General features: G+C 41.2%; 1 long non-coding RNA gene across 1 annotated transcript in view; it reads right to left on the reverse strand.

Annotated features, from left to right (window-relative positions):
- The window catches only part of LOC141050017 (uncharacterized), a 217,873-nt gene that overhangs the window by 38,005 nt on the left and 164,273 nt on the right, over positions 1–15,595 (reverse strand). The window contains exon 2 of the long non-coding RNA XR_012220471.1: positions 7,750–7,813. This is a non-coding gene — a long non-coding RNA (uncharacterized lncRNA). The remainder of the gene's footprint in view (positions 1–7,749; positions 7,814–15,595) is intronic.

Consider the following 15,595-nt stretch of genomic DNA (forward strand, 5'->3'; position numbering starts at 1 on the left):
TTTACAAGATTATACACTTAGGATTTTTGGCACCGCATTTGTTTATTTATTTATAAACTTTCTTGGCTAATACAGTTGGGTTTCGGCACCTGGCTAGCGCATGCGGGGTTCGGGACGATCCACGGCTTCCAAGTCTGCTCAATGAAGGGACTTATAGCGAACTACGCTTGGGTCCCGTGAGCGGTAACTTAGGAAGCCTTTGTTTCATATGGTAAGTCCTTGGTAATCACGCATGCGCAATTACAAGCCAGGTGGACCGACATGAGCCGCAGCTGTAACTAGTGCGATTTATAGATGGATATGTGTTTAGCACACATATACGCCCCCTACTGAGGAAGCCAGTATGGCGAAACGGCGCTGTGGGGGTAGCGGGGTACGTGTATGAGAGAGCCACAGAAGTTTCACACATGTAAGTTGTTGGTAATTTAAAGCAGTATTGCTCTGTTACCCCGTGCAGGAATAGCTCACTGTAACTTGGATCAGTATAGCCGGCGCATGAAGCAGGGCACATGAGTAAGCGGTGATTAACCTGTAGTTCTCTGCACTAGGCATCTGATATGTTTGAATTGAGGAGTAATTTTCCCTGGGGCAAGCGCAATTAGGCTGTTCCTTTATTATTACAATTAGGTAACATCTATACAATTGAGTAAGATTATGCAGCAATCATGTATCTGTGTTTGTAAGTATTTGCAATTGATAAAAGAAACCTGAGAACAGAAGTCGCTACTATTTGAGCATTAATGCATTGTGATTAGAGTTGAGCGATACCGTCCGATACTTCAAAGTATCGGATCGGAATGGATCGGCCGATCTTAAAAAAAAGTATCGGTATCCGATTCCGATACCGGAAGTCCCATTCAAGTCTATGGGACTTCCGGTATCGGAATAAGAAAAATCCTGTTTTTCCCTTGTAAAGCCTCTCTGGGGTCTGTACGGGCCTTTCGGGGGGCTGTGCCGGCCTGCCAGGGGGTCTGTGCAGGCTCCGGTGGTCTGTGCAGGCCTGCCGGGGGGCTGTGCAGGCTCCGGTGGGCTGTGCCGGCCTGCCGGGGGGCTGTGCCGGCCTGCCGGGGGGCTGTGCAGGCTCCGGGGGGCTGTGCAGGCTCCGGGGGGCTGTGCCGGCCTGCCGGGGGGCTGTGCCGGCCTGCCGGTGGTCTGTGCAGGCTCCGGGGGTCTGTGCAGGCATCGTCCGATGGGACTACAAGTCCCATCGGGCGATGCCTGCTACCATGACAGTGATTGACACATTAGCCAATGATGGGACAGTAGTAGTCCCATCATCCGGCTAATGTGTTGAATATAAAAAAAAAAAAAAAAAAAAAAAAAATTACATGCTACATACATGCTACATACATACAACATGCATACTACATACATGCTACATTCATACTACATACTACATACATGCTACATTCATACTACATATATACTACATGCAACATACATACTACATATATACTACATGCATGCAACATGCATACTACATATATACTACATGCAACATACATACTACATATATACTACATGCAACATACATACTACATATATACTACATGCATGCAACATGCATACTACATATATACTACATGCTACATACATACTACATATATACTACATACATACTGCATGCTACATACATACTACATGCTACATACATACCACATACATACTACATACATACTACATGCTACATATATACTAAATATATACTACATGCTACATACATACTACATACATACTACATGCTACATACATACTACATATATACTACATACATACTACATGCATGCTACATACATACTACATGCTACATACATACCACATACATACTACATACATACTACATGCATGCTACATACATACTGCATGCTACATGCATGCTACATACATACTACATACATACTACATGCTACATACATACCACATATATACTACATACATACTACATACAATACATTCATACAATACATACATAGACATACAGTACATATAACATAGAGTAACATACTTACCAATACTTGTCACATTGTTCCCCGAAGCCATTGTCTTTTACGGAATAAATATTAACATAACAAACCACAAAAATACTCACCCACGATCCGAAGCAGTCCACAAGTGTGTCCCACGACGATCTTGGGTAGAGAACTGCAGCATCAGCTGTTGCTGCCGTTCTCTACGGGCTGCAGGAATCCAATGACGGAAGGTAGGTATCCTTCCGCACTGTATTCCTCCGCCACTTAAAAAAAAAAGTCCCTAGTCTCACTTTATGCCATTGCTGTGTGGGAAATTCCCACGCAGCAATGGCATAAAGTGAGACTAGGGACTTTTTTTTTTTAAGTGGCGGAGGAATACAGTGCGGAAGGATACCTACCTTCCATCATTGGATTCCTGCAGCCCGTAGAGAACGGCAGCAACAGCTGATGCTGCAGTTCTCTACCCAAGATCGTCGTGGGACACACTCGTGGACTGCTTCGGATCGTGGGTGAGTATTTTTGTGGTTTGTTATGTTAATATTTATTCCGTAAAAGACAATGGCTTCGGGGAACAATGTGACAAGTATTGGTAAGTATGTTACTCTATGTTATATGTACTGTATGTCTATGTATGTATTGTATGAATGTATTGTATGTAGTATGTATGTAGTATATATGTGGTATGTATGTAGCATGTAGTATGTATGTAGTATGTATGTAGCATGCATGTAGCATGCAGTATGTATGTAGCATGCATGTAGTATATATGTAGTATGTATGTAGCATGTAGTATGTATGTAGTATGTATGTGGTATGTATGTAGCATGTAGTATGTATGTAGCATGCATGTAGTATGTATGTAGTATGTATGTAGTATATATGTAGTATGTATGTAGCATGTAGTATGTATGTAGCATGCATGTAGTATATATGTAGTATGTATGTAGCATGTAGTATGTATGTAGCATGCATGTAGTATATATGTAGCATGTATGTAGCATGTAGTATGTATGTAGCATGCATGTAGTATGTATGTAGTATGTATGTAGTATGTATGTGGTATGTATGTAGCATGTAGTATGTATGTAGCATGCATGTAGTATGTATGTAGTATGTATGTAGTATATATGTAGTATGTATGTAGCATGTAGAATGTATGTAGCATGTAGTATGTATGTAGCATGCATGTAGTATATATGTAGTATGTATGTATGTAGTATGTATGTGGTATGTATGTAGCATGTAGTATGTATGTAGCATGCATGTAGTATATATGTGTTATGTATGTAGTATGTATGTAGTATGTATGTAGTATGTATGTAGTATATATGTGGTATGTATGTGGTATGTATGTAGTATGTATGTAGTATGTATGTGGTATGTATGTAGTATGTATGTAGCATGTAGTATGTATGTAGCATGCATGTAGTATGTATGTAGTATTTTTTTTTTTTTTTTTTTTAACATTTAACACATTAGCCGGATGATGGGACTACTACTGTCCCATCATTGGCTAATGTGTCAATCACTGTCATGGTAGCAGGCATCGCCAGATGGGACTTGTAGTCCCATCGGACGATGCTTGCACAGACCCCCGGACATCAGCACAGCCCCCCGGCAGGCCGGCACAGCCCCCCGGCAGGCCGGTACAGACCCCCACAGGGTGCACAGACCACCGGCAGGCCGGCACAGCCCCCCGGCAGGCCGGTACAGACCCCCACAGGGTGCACAGACCACCGGCAGGCCGGCACAGCCCCCCGGCAGGCCGGTACAGACCCCGGGCAGTCCACACAGCCCCCCGGCAGGCCGGCAGAGACCCCCGGAAGGCCCGAAATGACGGCGCATCATGATGCTCACACACCGCGCATCATGATGACGTCAGGCTGTCAATCAACTTTGAACTTCCGATTCCGATGCTGACTTCCGATATTGAAAAAATATCGGAAGTCGGTATCGGAATTCCAATACAGCAAGTATCGGCCGATACCCGATACTTGCGGTATCGGAATGCTCAACACTAATTGTGATTATTCCATTAAGGATTAGTTAGCTCTGCCTTTGATCATTACTGCAGACACATTATATAGGGAGCTCAGCGAAATTGTTACTTACCTTCAGCAGTGTGTATTTTACACTAATTAAGGACGTGTTCCTTCTGCTTTTAGAACTATTGGGCTTTTTCCTTAAACATTCAGATGGAAGTTTAATATACAGTATATAGCTACATGAATTTACGCCTAAGTAATAAACATTATTTGTATGGGGAAAAAAAAGATTAAAAAAAAATGTTTGTATGACATGTGATTATGTTGTATAATAGCTGAACTCTGTGAGCATTTATCATTACATTTGTACCTTGGTTTTTTTAGAAATTTCCTTGTAAAAAAATGTTTTTCATGAAATTTATTAATAAATGATTGGTTTTATTGATTCATCTATTTTTGCCTATTTGCCTTTGTTATGTCTGCACAAATTTGTGGCAGAAATTGAGATATAATATCATCTCTAGGGCGTATTCTGCTGGTGAATAAAGAGAAACAAAGGGCCAATGAATATCTTGATATTCCATGGCCCTAGTTTTGAGGAATGGGGGATGTCATAATTACCCTCTGTCATCTGCTGGTGGACTCCCCTCCGCCTGGTGACCATGCTCCAATTGGGGTGGTGCAGATGTCGTCTCCTGCCATCTTCTGCGTCGGTCTCCTCTCTTTGGTGCTATTTTGGGTGTGGCTGAGGGTCCCACTGTCATGGGTTTATATATGTTTGCTGTGGGCAGTTGTACTGAGCATGCTCAGACCAAAAAAAATGGATCCGGCCACCGGATCCGGCCTAAGCCGTATCCGGTGCATTGCGGCGCTCATAGACTTTCATTGTGTGAAAAAGCCGGACGCGCCGGATCCGGCGGGTCCGGCTTTTTAGCCCGAGACAAAAACGTTACAGTTGCCATTTTTTCCAGACGTCGGATTGCGACACATTGCCGGATCCGGCGAAAACCGGACGAAACGCATGGACGTCCGGCGCGATCCAGCTCTAATGCAAGTCAATGGGGGGATACCGGATCCGACATTGCATTTCGACGGATCCGGTTTTAGTTAAAATAGCCAGATCTCGCCTGACAGCGAAAACCGGATGTGTGAAAGAGGCCAAAGAGAGCCGCAGTTTCCATGCTGTCAGAAGACAGCGTGAGTGCTCAACTGTGATTGAAGGTATAAAGTTCACGTCCGATCACTGGTATCCCCTGATGTGACTACAGCTCTAATCAGCTGACACCTGCTGCCACTAATAACAGTGAGAGCAGGAGCGGCGGATGGAAGTATTCATCAGCCGCTCCTGCGCTGTAAATATATAATAAAAAAAACCTGCGTGGGGTTCCCCCTATTTTTGATAACCAGCCAGAAAAAACTCACAGCTGGGGCTTGTAAACCTCAGCTGTCAGCTTCAGCAAAGTTGGTTATCAAGAATAGAGGGGTCCCAAAGCTGCATTTTTAATTTAAATAAATTATTTTAAAAAAGGCGTGGGGTCCCCCCCAATTTTTGACATTTTTGATTTTTGGTATTCTCAGGCTGGTAAGGGGTCATGGATATTGGCCCCACCAACCTAAAAATAGGAGCCCACGGCTGCCTAGAAAAGGCACATCTATTATATGTGCCAAATCTGGCACTGTGCCTGGCTCTTCCCACTTGATGTCACCTTTGTATTGTCAAGTGACATCAAGCCCACAGGTTAGTAATGGAGAGGCGTCTATAAGAACCTATCAATTACTAATCCTATAGATATATAGTAAATAAAGACACAGCCAGAATAAAGTCTTTATTAGAAATAAGACTAAACACAGTTTTCCATTTTATTTAAAAATAACAAACACAGTTATGCTCACCTAACGGCTAACTCCACCGAAGCCCTTGTTCTCCTGTAATAAAACTAAAATTAAAAAAGCAACAATATACCATAACTTTCTGTCATTCTGTCCCACATTCTGTCCCATGCCACGATCCATGTCTGGGGGAGAAATAGTTTTCAACCTGGACAGTGCCAAAATGCGACCGTCCAGGCTGAGAACCACTGAGGAATGACATACTGCGAGCGGAGCCTCTGTGACCGGCGGTGAAGTCATCGAGGTTATATCAGGTCACTGAGGCTGCTTTCCCGGCCCTGGCGCTGACATCAGGGCTAGTCAGTGAGGCTGCGCTCACAACATTTCAGGTTGTCAGCCTGGACGGTCGCATCTTGGCACTGTCCGGGTTGAAAACTATTTCACCCCAGGCATGGATTGCAGCATGGGACAGAATGATGGAGAGGTGTGGGATATTATTGTTTTATTATTTTTGGTTTATTACAGGAGAATGAGGACTTCAGTGGAATTAGGTGAGGTTGTAAGTATGGTTTAATTGAGATTATTAAAGGAGTCTCTGTCCTTTTTTCAATTAAAAGACATTATTCTTGGTTTGTGTTTTTATTCAATGTGTCTTTGGGGTTTGTAATGAGGGCATCTTATTGATGCCTCTCCATTACTAACCTTGGTGCTTGATGTTACCTGGCAATGCAAAGATTACATCAACCCCCCCAACTATCACCCCACTTGCCACCACTACATGGCAAGTGGGAAGAGTGAAGCTAAGTGCCAGAATTGGTGCATCTTATCGATGCGCTTTTCCTGGGGTGGCTGAGAGCTTTTATTTTTATCCTGGGGGCCAGTATCCATGGCCCCTTCCTCAGCTATTAATATCAGCCCACAGCTGTCTGCATAGCCTTTGCTGGTTGTTATTTATAGGGGGAGCCTGCATCATTTATTTGGGGTCCCCCATTTTAATAGCCAGTAAAGGCTAAGTATGCAGTTGTTAGCTTATATTAATAGCATGGGAAGATCAGTGTATTGCCCCCTTCGCAGGCTATAAACATTGGTCCCCAGCCTTCGGCTTTCCCTCTGCTGGTTACAAAAATTGAAAATCAGAGAATGCGGGATGCCTTGGCTAAGGCATGGCCAATCCTTATGGTGGATAACACATTATCTAAATACCTTGCTAATGAACCTAGTATCACTTACCGTCGACTGAAAAATATACGTGATCAACTTGTTAGGAGTCACTATGAAAATGGACCTAAAACTTTCCTATCAAATTTTGAACGGAAAAAGGGATCTTTTCAATGTGGTCACTGTGTGGCCTGTTCTAATATTGATAGGATTGATAAATTCACAGATTCCTCAGGTCAGAGAACATTTTCAATCAACCACCATATTAACTGTGAGATGAAGGCAGTAATTTACTATGCGGTATGTCCGTGCCCAAAAATTTATATAGGGTTGACAACCCGGCAGTTGAAAATTAGGGCACGTGAACATGTAAATGGCATCCTGGCCGCAAAAAATGAAGAGGAGCTAATGTTTTTAAAAACAATCCCTAAGCATTTTAAGCAATACCACAATTGTGATCCCTCACTTTTGAGAATTAGGGGTATTGATAAAATTCCATCAAATATACGTAGAGGTAACATCAGTCAGAGATTGGCTCAGATGGAAACCAGATGGATATGGATATTAAATACCATTCATCCCCTTGGTTTAAATGAAAACATCCGGTGTTATATTTATACAGTATATCTATGTATTATTATTATTCATTTGGTTTTAATATTATTTTAGTTTTGTAGGTTTTTATGTATTTGGGCATGGGCCTATATAATTAATACATTATTGGTATTTTTATTAATATTTTTTGTGCTTTTGTTTATTTGTAGTTATTCCATACTTGTTGGGTATTTTTATGTGTGGACTTGTACCTTCGATCTTCAGTGGAGCTTCCTGGTTTTCCATCTTGGGTCCTCTAGCTTGTTTTCGCTATGTCTATATGAAAGAAGAGAGAAGAATGAAGTAGAGGAATTTATTATATAACATTGTTACATATTTATTTTGAATATTATATATATGCATACTATTATATATAATAATTCTATTCATTATTTCTTATTTTTTATTTTTATTTCTTATTTTTTATTTTATTTATTATTATTTTTTATTTTTTTAATTCTTTATCTGTTAATTTTATTTTTTATTATTTATTTATATTTATCATTGTATTTATATTTTTTATTATTATTATTATTATTATTTATTTCACTAATATCTAGATACTTTTTTCACTTATTATCGTTATATTTGTTATTCTTTTCTGTCACAGTCACTTTATGATCACTTTATATATTTTTTCATATAAATCCTTTAACATTCTTTCAAACGTTATCACCGAATATCGTATGGCATGTGTGCCCCGGTATTTTATATGTATTTTTTATCTCTTTACATTTTTGCACTTCCCATAGTAATATTTCCACTATTAAAATATTTTATGATGTGTGCATTTCAGGAATTATTAATATTGATATTTTTATCACTGAAATTTTTATGGTTTTTTCACTATCGCACATATCACAAAGATATGGTATTTTCTTATACGGCCTTAGTATTTTTCATATTTTTCTTTTCTTTTCCATTCACATTTATTTTTATTTTGGTTTTCATTTTCAAAGGACCTTCTGGTCACATGATTCTGTTTTACCAATGACGGAGGGTCATCATTGAAATATTATATTATATCAAAAAAATTTTTTGCACAAGTCATGTTTTATAGTACTTTGAATATAATGTGGGTCACCGTTGTATTCTTACATATGGTATGCGTGTAATCGCAAGAGTACCGCTATTAGGATTTTTCCTCCTCTTTTTTATTCTGAATTCCATTTTCTAAAAGGACCTTCCAGTCACATGACTCCTCTCTACCAATGATGGAGGGCCGGACAGAACGCGCGCTGACGTCAGCGTCCCGGGTATCTCAACCTACCGCATCCACGTCCCCTGTGTCTGCGATTTACATTCGCAGCCGCGGGGATCACGCGAGGCGGAGGGGCGGGATACCCTGGTGACGTCTGATGCTTGTGTGCATCACACCATTCCGCTCTCTCCCTCATTGGCCCTGTACCATATAAAAACCTACCCCGATGTGGATGACGCCACCCCCTGATGAAGGCGGACGCCGAAACGCGCGTCGGGGTCGGGCGGATACTGGGAACCCAGCACTTACATATATTAGGTATTTATTATCATTTTTCCTTTTGTAAACATGCGTTTCTGACAATGGTATATAATATGGCATGGCCATCCAGTTTGTAATACATAGGTGCATATTGAGGTGGAGCCAATTAACCCCTACTATATTGTTACTACTTTATAGCATATAAATGCACATTGTGGAATTGTATACTTACCCTCATTATATTGGCACCGGTCTGCAGCAAAATATGAACGTTTATTTTATATAGAATTTTTTCAGCATTTGTCAGTTTCCACTTATTTTCATTGTCTCACTTGTATTATAGGTGTACGGACACATTTTTTCATATTAATTCATGGTGATCCGTATCGCATGTTTTTTCTACGCCATATATATTATTTTGTATATAATTTGGGAAAAAAAACATCAGCTGGGTGTGCATCCTGTGTGTCTCTCCCAGTAGCATAGGCTGGATGTGACTCCTGTCTCTCCCAGTAATATAGGCTGGATGTGAGATCTATGTGTCTCTCCCAATAATATAGGCTGAATGTGAGGTCTTTGTATCTCTCTCAGTAACAAAGGCTGGGTGTGAGGTCTATGTGTCTCCCGGTAACAGGCTGGATGTGCATCATGTGTCTCTCCCAGGAATATAGGCTGAATGTGAGATCTATGTGTCTTCTGGTAACATAGTCTGGATGTGCATCCTTTGTGTCTCTCCCAGTAATATAGTCTGGATGTGAGGTCTGTGGGTCTCTACCAGTAATCTAAGCTGGATGTAAGATCTGTGTGTCTCTCTCAGTAATATACGCTGGAAGTGAGGTATTTGCATCTCTCCCAGTAACATAGGCTCTATGTAAGGTCTGTGTGTCTCCTGGTAACAGGCTGGATGTGCATCCTATGTGTCTCTCCCAGGAATATAGTTTGGAGGTGATATCTGTGTGTATGCTGGTAACCAAGGATGGATGAGCATCCTGTGTGTCTCTTCTAGTAACAACGGCTGGATCTGAGATCTGTATATCTCTCCCAGTAATATAGGTTGGATGTGCGTCCCATGTGTTTCCCCCAGTAGCATAGGCTGGATGTGAGATCTCTGTTTCTCTCCCAGTAATATAGACTGGATGTTACTCCTGTATGTCTCTCCCGGTAACCTAGAGTGGATGTCTGGATGTCTCTCCCAGTAAATAGGATGGATGTGATATCTGTGTGTCTATCCCATTAATATTGGCTGGATGTGAGGTCTGTGAATTCTTTGTATCTCTCCCAGTAAAATAGACTGGATGTTACTCATTGTGTGTCTCTCCAAGTAATATAAGATAGATGTGAGATCTGTAAGGTCTTTGTATCTCTCACAGGAACTTAGGCTGGATTTGCATGTTTGCCTCTCCTGGGAATATAGGTTGGATGTAAGTCTTGGGTGTTTCGCCCAGTGATAAGAGCTTGATGTGAGTCAGGTGTATTACTTTCAAGAACATAAGATTTACAGATTTTTTGCAACAGCAAAATGGTAGTAATGATAATAATAATTTTATTTCAATAGCGCCGACATATTTCGCAGCGCTTTACATTTCAAAGGGGACTTGTACAGACGATAGACATTACAGCATAACAATAATCATAGAATCATAGAATCATAGAATCATAGAATCATAGAATCGTAGAGTTGGAAGGGACCTCCTGGGCCATCTGGTCCAACCCCCTGCTCAAAGCAGGATTCGCTAAATCATCCCAGTCAGATGTATGTCCAGCCTCTGTTTGAAGACTTCCATTGAAGGAGAACTCACCACTTCTCGTGGCAGCCTGTTCCACTCATTGATCACTCTAACTGTCAAAAAGTTTTTTCTAATATCTAATCTGTGTCTCCTCCCATTCAGTTTCATCCCATTGCTTCTAGTCTTTCCTTGTGCAAATGAGAATAAAGTTGATCCTTCTACAATGTGACAGCCCTTTAGATATTTGTAGACAGCTATTAAGTCTCCTCTCAGTCTTCTCTTTTGCAAACTAAACATTCCCAAATCCTGCAACCTTTCCTCATAAGACAGGGTTTGCAGACCGGTCACCATTCTGGTCGCTCTTTTCTGAACTTGCTCCAGTTTGTTGATGTCTTTTTTAAAATGTGGTGCCCAAAACTGGACACAATATTCCAGATGAGGTCTGACCAAAGAGGAGTAGAGGGAAATAATGACTTCACGTGATCTAGACTGTATGCTTCTGTTAATACATCCTAGAATTGCATTTGCCTTTTTTGCTGCTGCATCACACTGTTGACTCATATTCAGTCTGTGATCTATTAGTATACCCAAGTCTTTTTCACATGTGCTGTTGCTTAGCCCTATTCCTCACATTCTGTATATGCTTTTTTCATTTTTATTGCCCAGATGTAGTACTTTGCATTTCTCCCTGTTAAAAACCATTCTGTTAGTTGCTGCCCACTTCTCCAGTTTATTTATATGTTTTTGAATCCTCTCTCTCTCTTCTCTAGTATTATCAATCCCTCCTAGCTTTGTGTCATCAGCAAATTTAATCAGTTTACCCTCAATTCCTTCATCTAAATCGTTGATAAAGATGTTGAACAATACAGGACCCAGGACAGAGCCCTGTGGTACCCCACTTGAGACATTCTTCCAACTGGATGTGCAGCCATTTACGACGACTCTTTGGGTCCGATCACTAAGCCAGTTATGAATCCACCTAACAGTTGCCTTGTCCATTCCATACTTAGTCATTTTTTCAATAAGGATTGTATGAGAGACTTTGTCAAATGCTTTGCTGAAGTCAAGATATACTATATCTACAGCATTTCCTTGATCCACCCAATCAGTGATTCCGTCATAGAAGGAAATTAAGTTAGTCTGACATGGCTTATTAGTTACAAACCCATGCTGACTCTGTTTAATCACTTCATTCTTATCCAGGTACTGACATACATGTTGTTTAATAATTTGTTCAAAGATCTTTCCTGGTATAGAAGTCAGACTCACCGGCCTATAGTTGCCTGGGTCCACCTTCTTCCCCTTTTTGAAGATAGGAACAACATTTGCTCTTCTCCAGTCTTCTGGGACTTCTCCTGTTCTCCAAGAATTTTCAAAGATTATCGAGAGGGGTTCAAAAATTTCTTCTGCTATCTCCTTCAGTACTCAGGGGTGTAATTCATCTGGACCTGGAGACTTGAATTCATTTAGGTTAGCTAAGTGTTTCCTCACTATATTTCTGTTTATAGATATCCTGGATTCTTCTATTCCCTTAATAGGACAGTGAAGAACAGTTGATGTTACATTTCCCTTCTGAGAGAAAACAGATGCAAAATAGGAATTTAAAAGTTCGGCCTTCTCAACATCCTGTCTTACCATTTCATCATTTTCATCCTGTAAAAATCCTATAGCATCTTTGACTTTTCTTTTACCTTTGACATATCCCCAAAATCCTTTATTATTGCTTTTGACATCTATTACAAGCCTCAATTCATTGTCAGCTTTAGCGAATCTGATTTGTGCCCTGCAGGTTCTGCAGACAGCATTATATTCTTCTTTAGATATTCCTCCCTCTTTCCATTTTATAAACATTTTTTTCTTCCTTTTTAGCATGTGCTTAAGTTCTTTGTTCATCCATCCTGGCTTCCTTAAATGCTTCCTATTCTTCCCTCTTTTCGGAATTGTTAACAACTGTGCTTTGAGAATTTCATTTTTCAAGATTTCCCATCCTTCCTGGACATTTTTGTCTTTAAGGATATCCAGCCATTGGAACCCTCCAATTCTCTTTCTGAATCCCTTAAAATCTGCCTTTCTGAAATCTAACCTTGACGTCTGAGTCTTCACAGGTCTTCCTCCTCTAGTTATCCAAAATTCAAAAATAGCCTGGCTGCTACCTCCTAGGGTCCCATCCACTTTTACCTCCTCAACCATTTCCTCCCTGTTTATAAGGATTAGATCCAAGGTAGCAGATCCCCTTGTTTTCTCCCCTACCTTTTGGAAGATAAAGTTGTCAGCAAGAGAGGATAAGAATTTCCTTGACCTGTTAGTTTTGCCTGAGAGAGATTCCCAACAAATGTCTGGATAGTTGAAATCTCCCATGACAACTATGTCATATTTTTTTGAGAACTTGGCCATTTGATGCATAAAGAGTTCATCCATATCTTCAGCTTGCATAGGCGGCCGGTAGTAAATGCTTACAATGGTGTCCTTTCCATTGTTCTGTCCTTGTATTCTTACCCAAACAGTTTCCACAGAACTCCCAGCCTCTGAAGCTTCAATCTCTGTGCAGATATACGCGTTTCTAACATACAATGCGACACCTCCTCCTCGTTTATCAAGTCTGTTTCTTGCAAATAAGTTGTATCCTTCTAGTCTTGTATTCCAATCATGTGTATCGTCCCACCAAGTTTCAGTGATTCCAATGACATCATATTTCTTTTCCTGTGTTAGTAGTTCCAGTTCTCCTTGTTTGTTGCCCATGCTTTGTGCATTAGTATAGAAACATTTTAGTTTGTGATTGGTTTCTCTTTCTCCAATATTTTTATTAATTAGATTCTTTTGTCTTTGTTCTTCCTTTCCACTTCTAATAGCAGAGTTCTCAATAGCATTTGTCAGGTGTATGGCTTTTTCTGGTCTTTTGCTTCCCTTCCCATGTTGTTCTAGTTTAAAGCTCTCCTTACAAGTGTAGCAAGGCGACTTCCAAATACATGCTTACCAGTCTTCGTAAGGTGCACCCCATCTCTAGCAAGTAGACCATCGTATAGGTAATTCACTCCGTGATCCATAAATCCAAATCATTGCTGACGGCACCATCGACGTAGCCAGTTGTTCACCTGCAGAATCTTATTCCACCTCCTTGTTCCATGGCCATCCACTGGGAGGATGGAAGAGAAGACCACCTGCGCTCCCAGTTCTTTCACTTTCTTGCCTAAGTCTTCAAAGTCTCTGCAGATGGTTTCCAGGTCATTTCTTGTGGTGTCATTTGTACCCACATGTAGTAGCAGGAATGGGTAGTCATCTGTAGGTCTGAAGAGTCCTGATATCCTTTCAGACACATCTTTAATTTTTGCACCTGGAAGACAGCACATTTCTCTTGAAGTTATATCCGGTCTGCAGATAGCGGCCTCTGTTCCTCTCAACAGGGAATCCCCCATGACCACCACTCTCCGTTTCTTTTTCATAACATTTTTCTTTCTCAATCCATGTCTATGTGTCTATGTCTATGATCTATGTGTAATCACATAGATCATAACAGATACCAAAAGGAGTAAGGGCCCTGCTCGCAAGCTTACAGTCTATGAAAAAAGAGGTAGACACCAAAGGTGGATGGTAACAGTTGCCCTGATTGTATGGACCAGCAATAATGTTAAGTGTGTAACAGTACAGACACAGAGGGCTAATGGATGCATAAAGCATGTGGGAACATGATGCGGGGAACCTGGTTATGGTAAAATTTTTGGCTGTGCCACACAGGGATAGATTAGGTTAATGTGTTGAGGCGATAGGCCAGTCTGAATAAATGCGTTTTCAGGGCACGCGTAAAATTGTGGGGATTGGGGACTAATCGTATTGACCTGGGAAGTGCATTCCAAAGAATTGCCGCAGCACGTGTAAAGTCTTGGAGACGGGAGTGGGAGGTTCTGATTATTGAGGATGCTTACCTCAGGTCATTAGCAGAAAGGAGGGCGCGGGTAGGGTGGTAGACTGAAACGAGGGAGGAGATGTAGGTTGGTGCTGAGCCATGGAGGGCTTTGTGGGTGAGGGTATTAAGAGTAGATGGGTAGCCAGTGTAATGACTGGCACAAGGTAGAAGCATCGGTATAACAATTGGTGAGGAATATGATCTCTGCTGCAGCATTCAAGGCAGATTGGAGTGGGGAGAGTTTGGTAAGAGGGAGACCGATTAGAAGAGAGTTACAATAGTTGAGACGAGAAAGAATAAGAGAAACAGTAAGAGTTTTTGCAGAGTCAAAAGAAAGAAAAGGTTGAATTCTAGAAATGTTTTTGAGGTACAGATAACAAGAACGAGCCAATGATCGGATGTGGGGGGGTGAATGAAAGCTCGGAATCAAGTATGACCCCAAGACAGCGGGCCTGTTGCTGGGGAGTAAAAGTGGAGCCACACACAGAAATGGCAATGTCGGGTATAGGTACATTAGTAGCGGGAGGAAACACCAGGAGTTCAGTCTTTGACAGGTTCAGTTTCAGATATAGTGAGGACATGATGTTAGACACAGCGTTTATACAACCACCGGTGTTTTCTAGAAAGGCTGGCGTGATGTCAGGAGAAGAAGTGTATAATTGGGTGTCATCAGCATAGAGATGGTACTGGAAACCAAATCTACTGATTGTTTGACCAATAGGGGCAGTGTACAAGGAGAAGAGGAGGGGGCCTAGGACTGATCCCTGAGGAACCCCAACAGTAAGGGGAAGGTGAGAGGACGAGGAACCGGCAAAAGATACAGTAAAGGAGCGGTCAGAGAGATAGGAGGAGAACCAGGCGAGAATGGTGTCCTTGAGGCCAATGGAACGGAGCATAGTGAGGAGGAGCTGATGATCCACAGTGTCGAATGCTGCAGAGAGATCCAAGAGAATTAGCATGGAGTAATG

This window comes from Dendrobates tinctorius, unplaced genomic scaffold, assembly GCF_039654945.1.
Source record: "Dendrobates tinctorius isolate UK_male_01 unplaced genomic scaffold, ASM3965494v1 ptg000151l, whole genome shotgun sequence".
Classification (NCBI taxonomy): domain Eukaryota; kingdom Metazoa; phylum Chordata; class Amphibia; order Anura; family Dendrobatidae; genus Dendrobates; species Dendrobates tinctorius.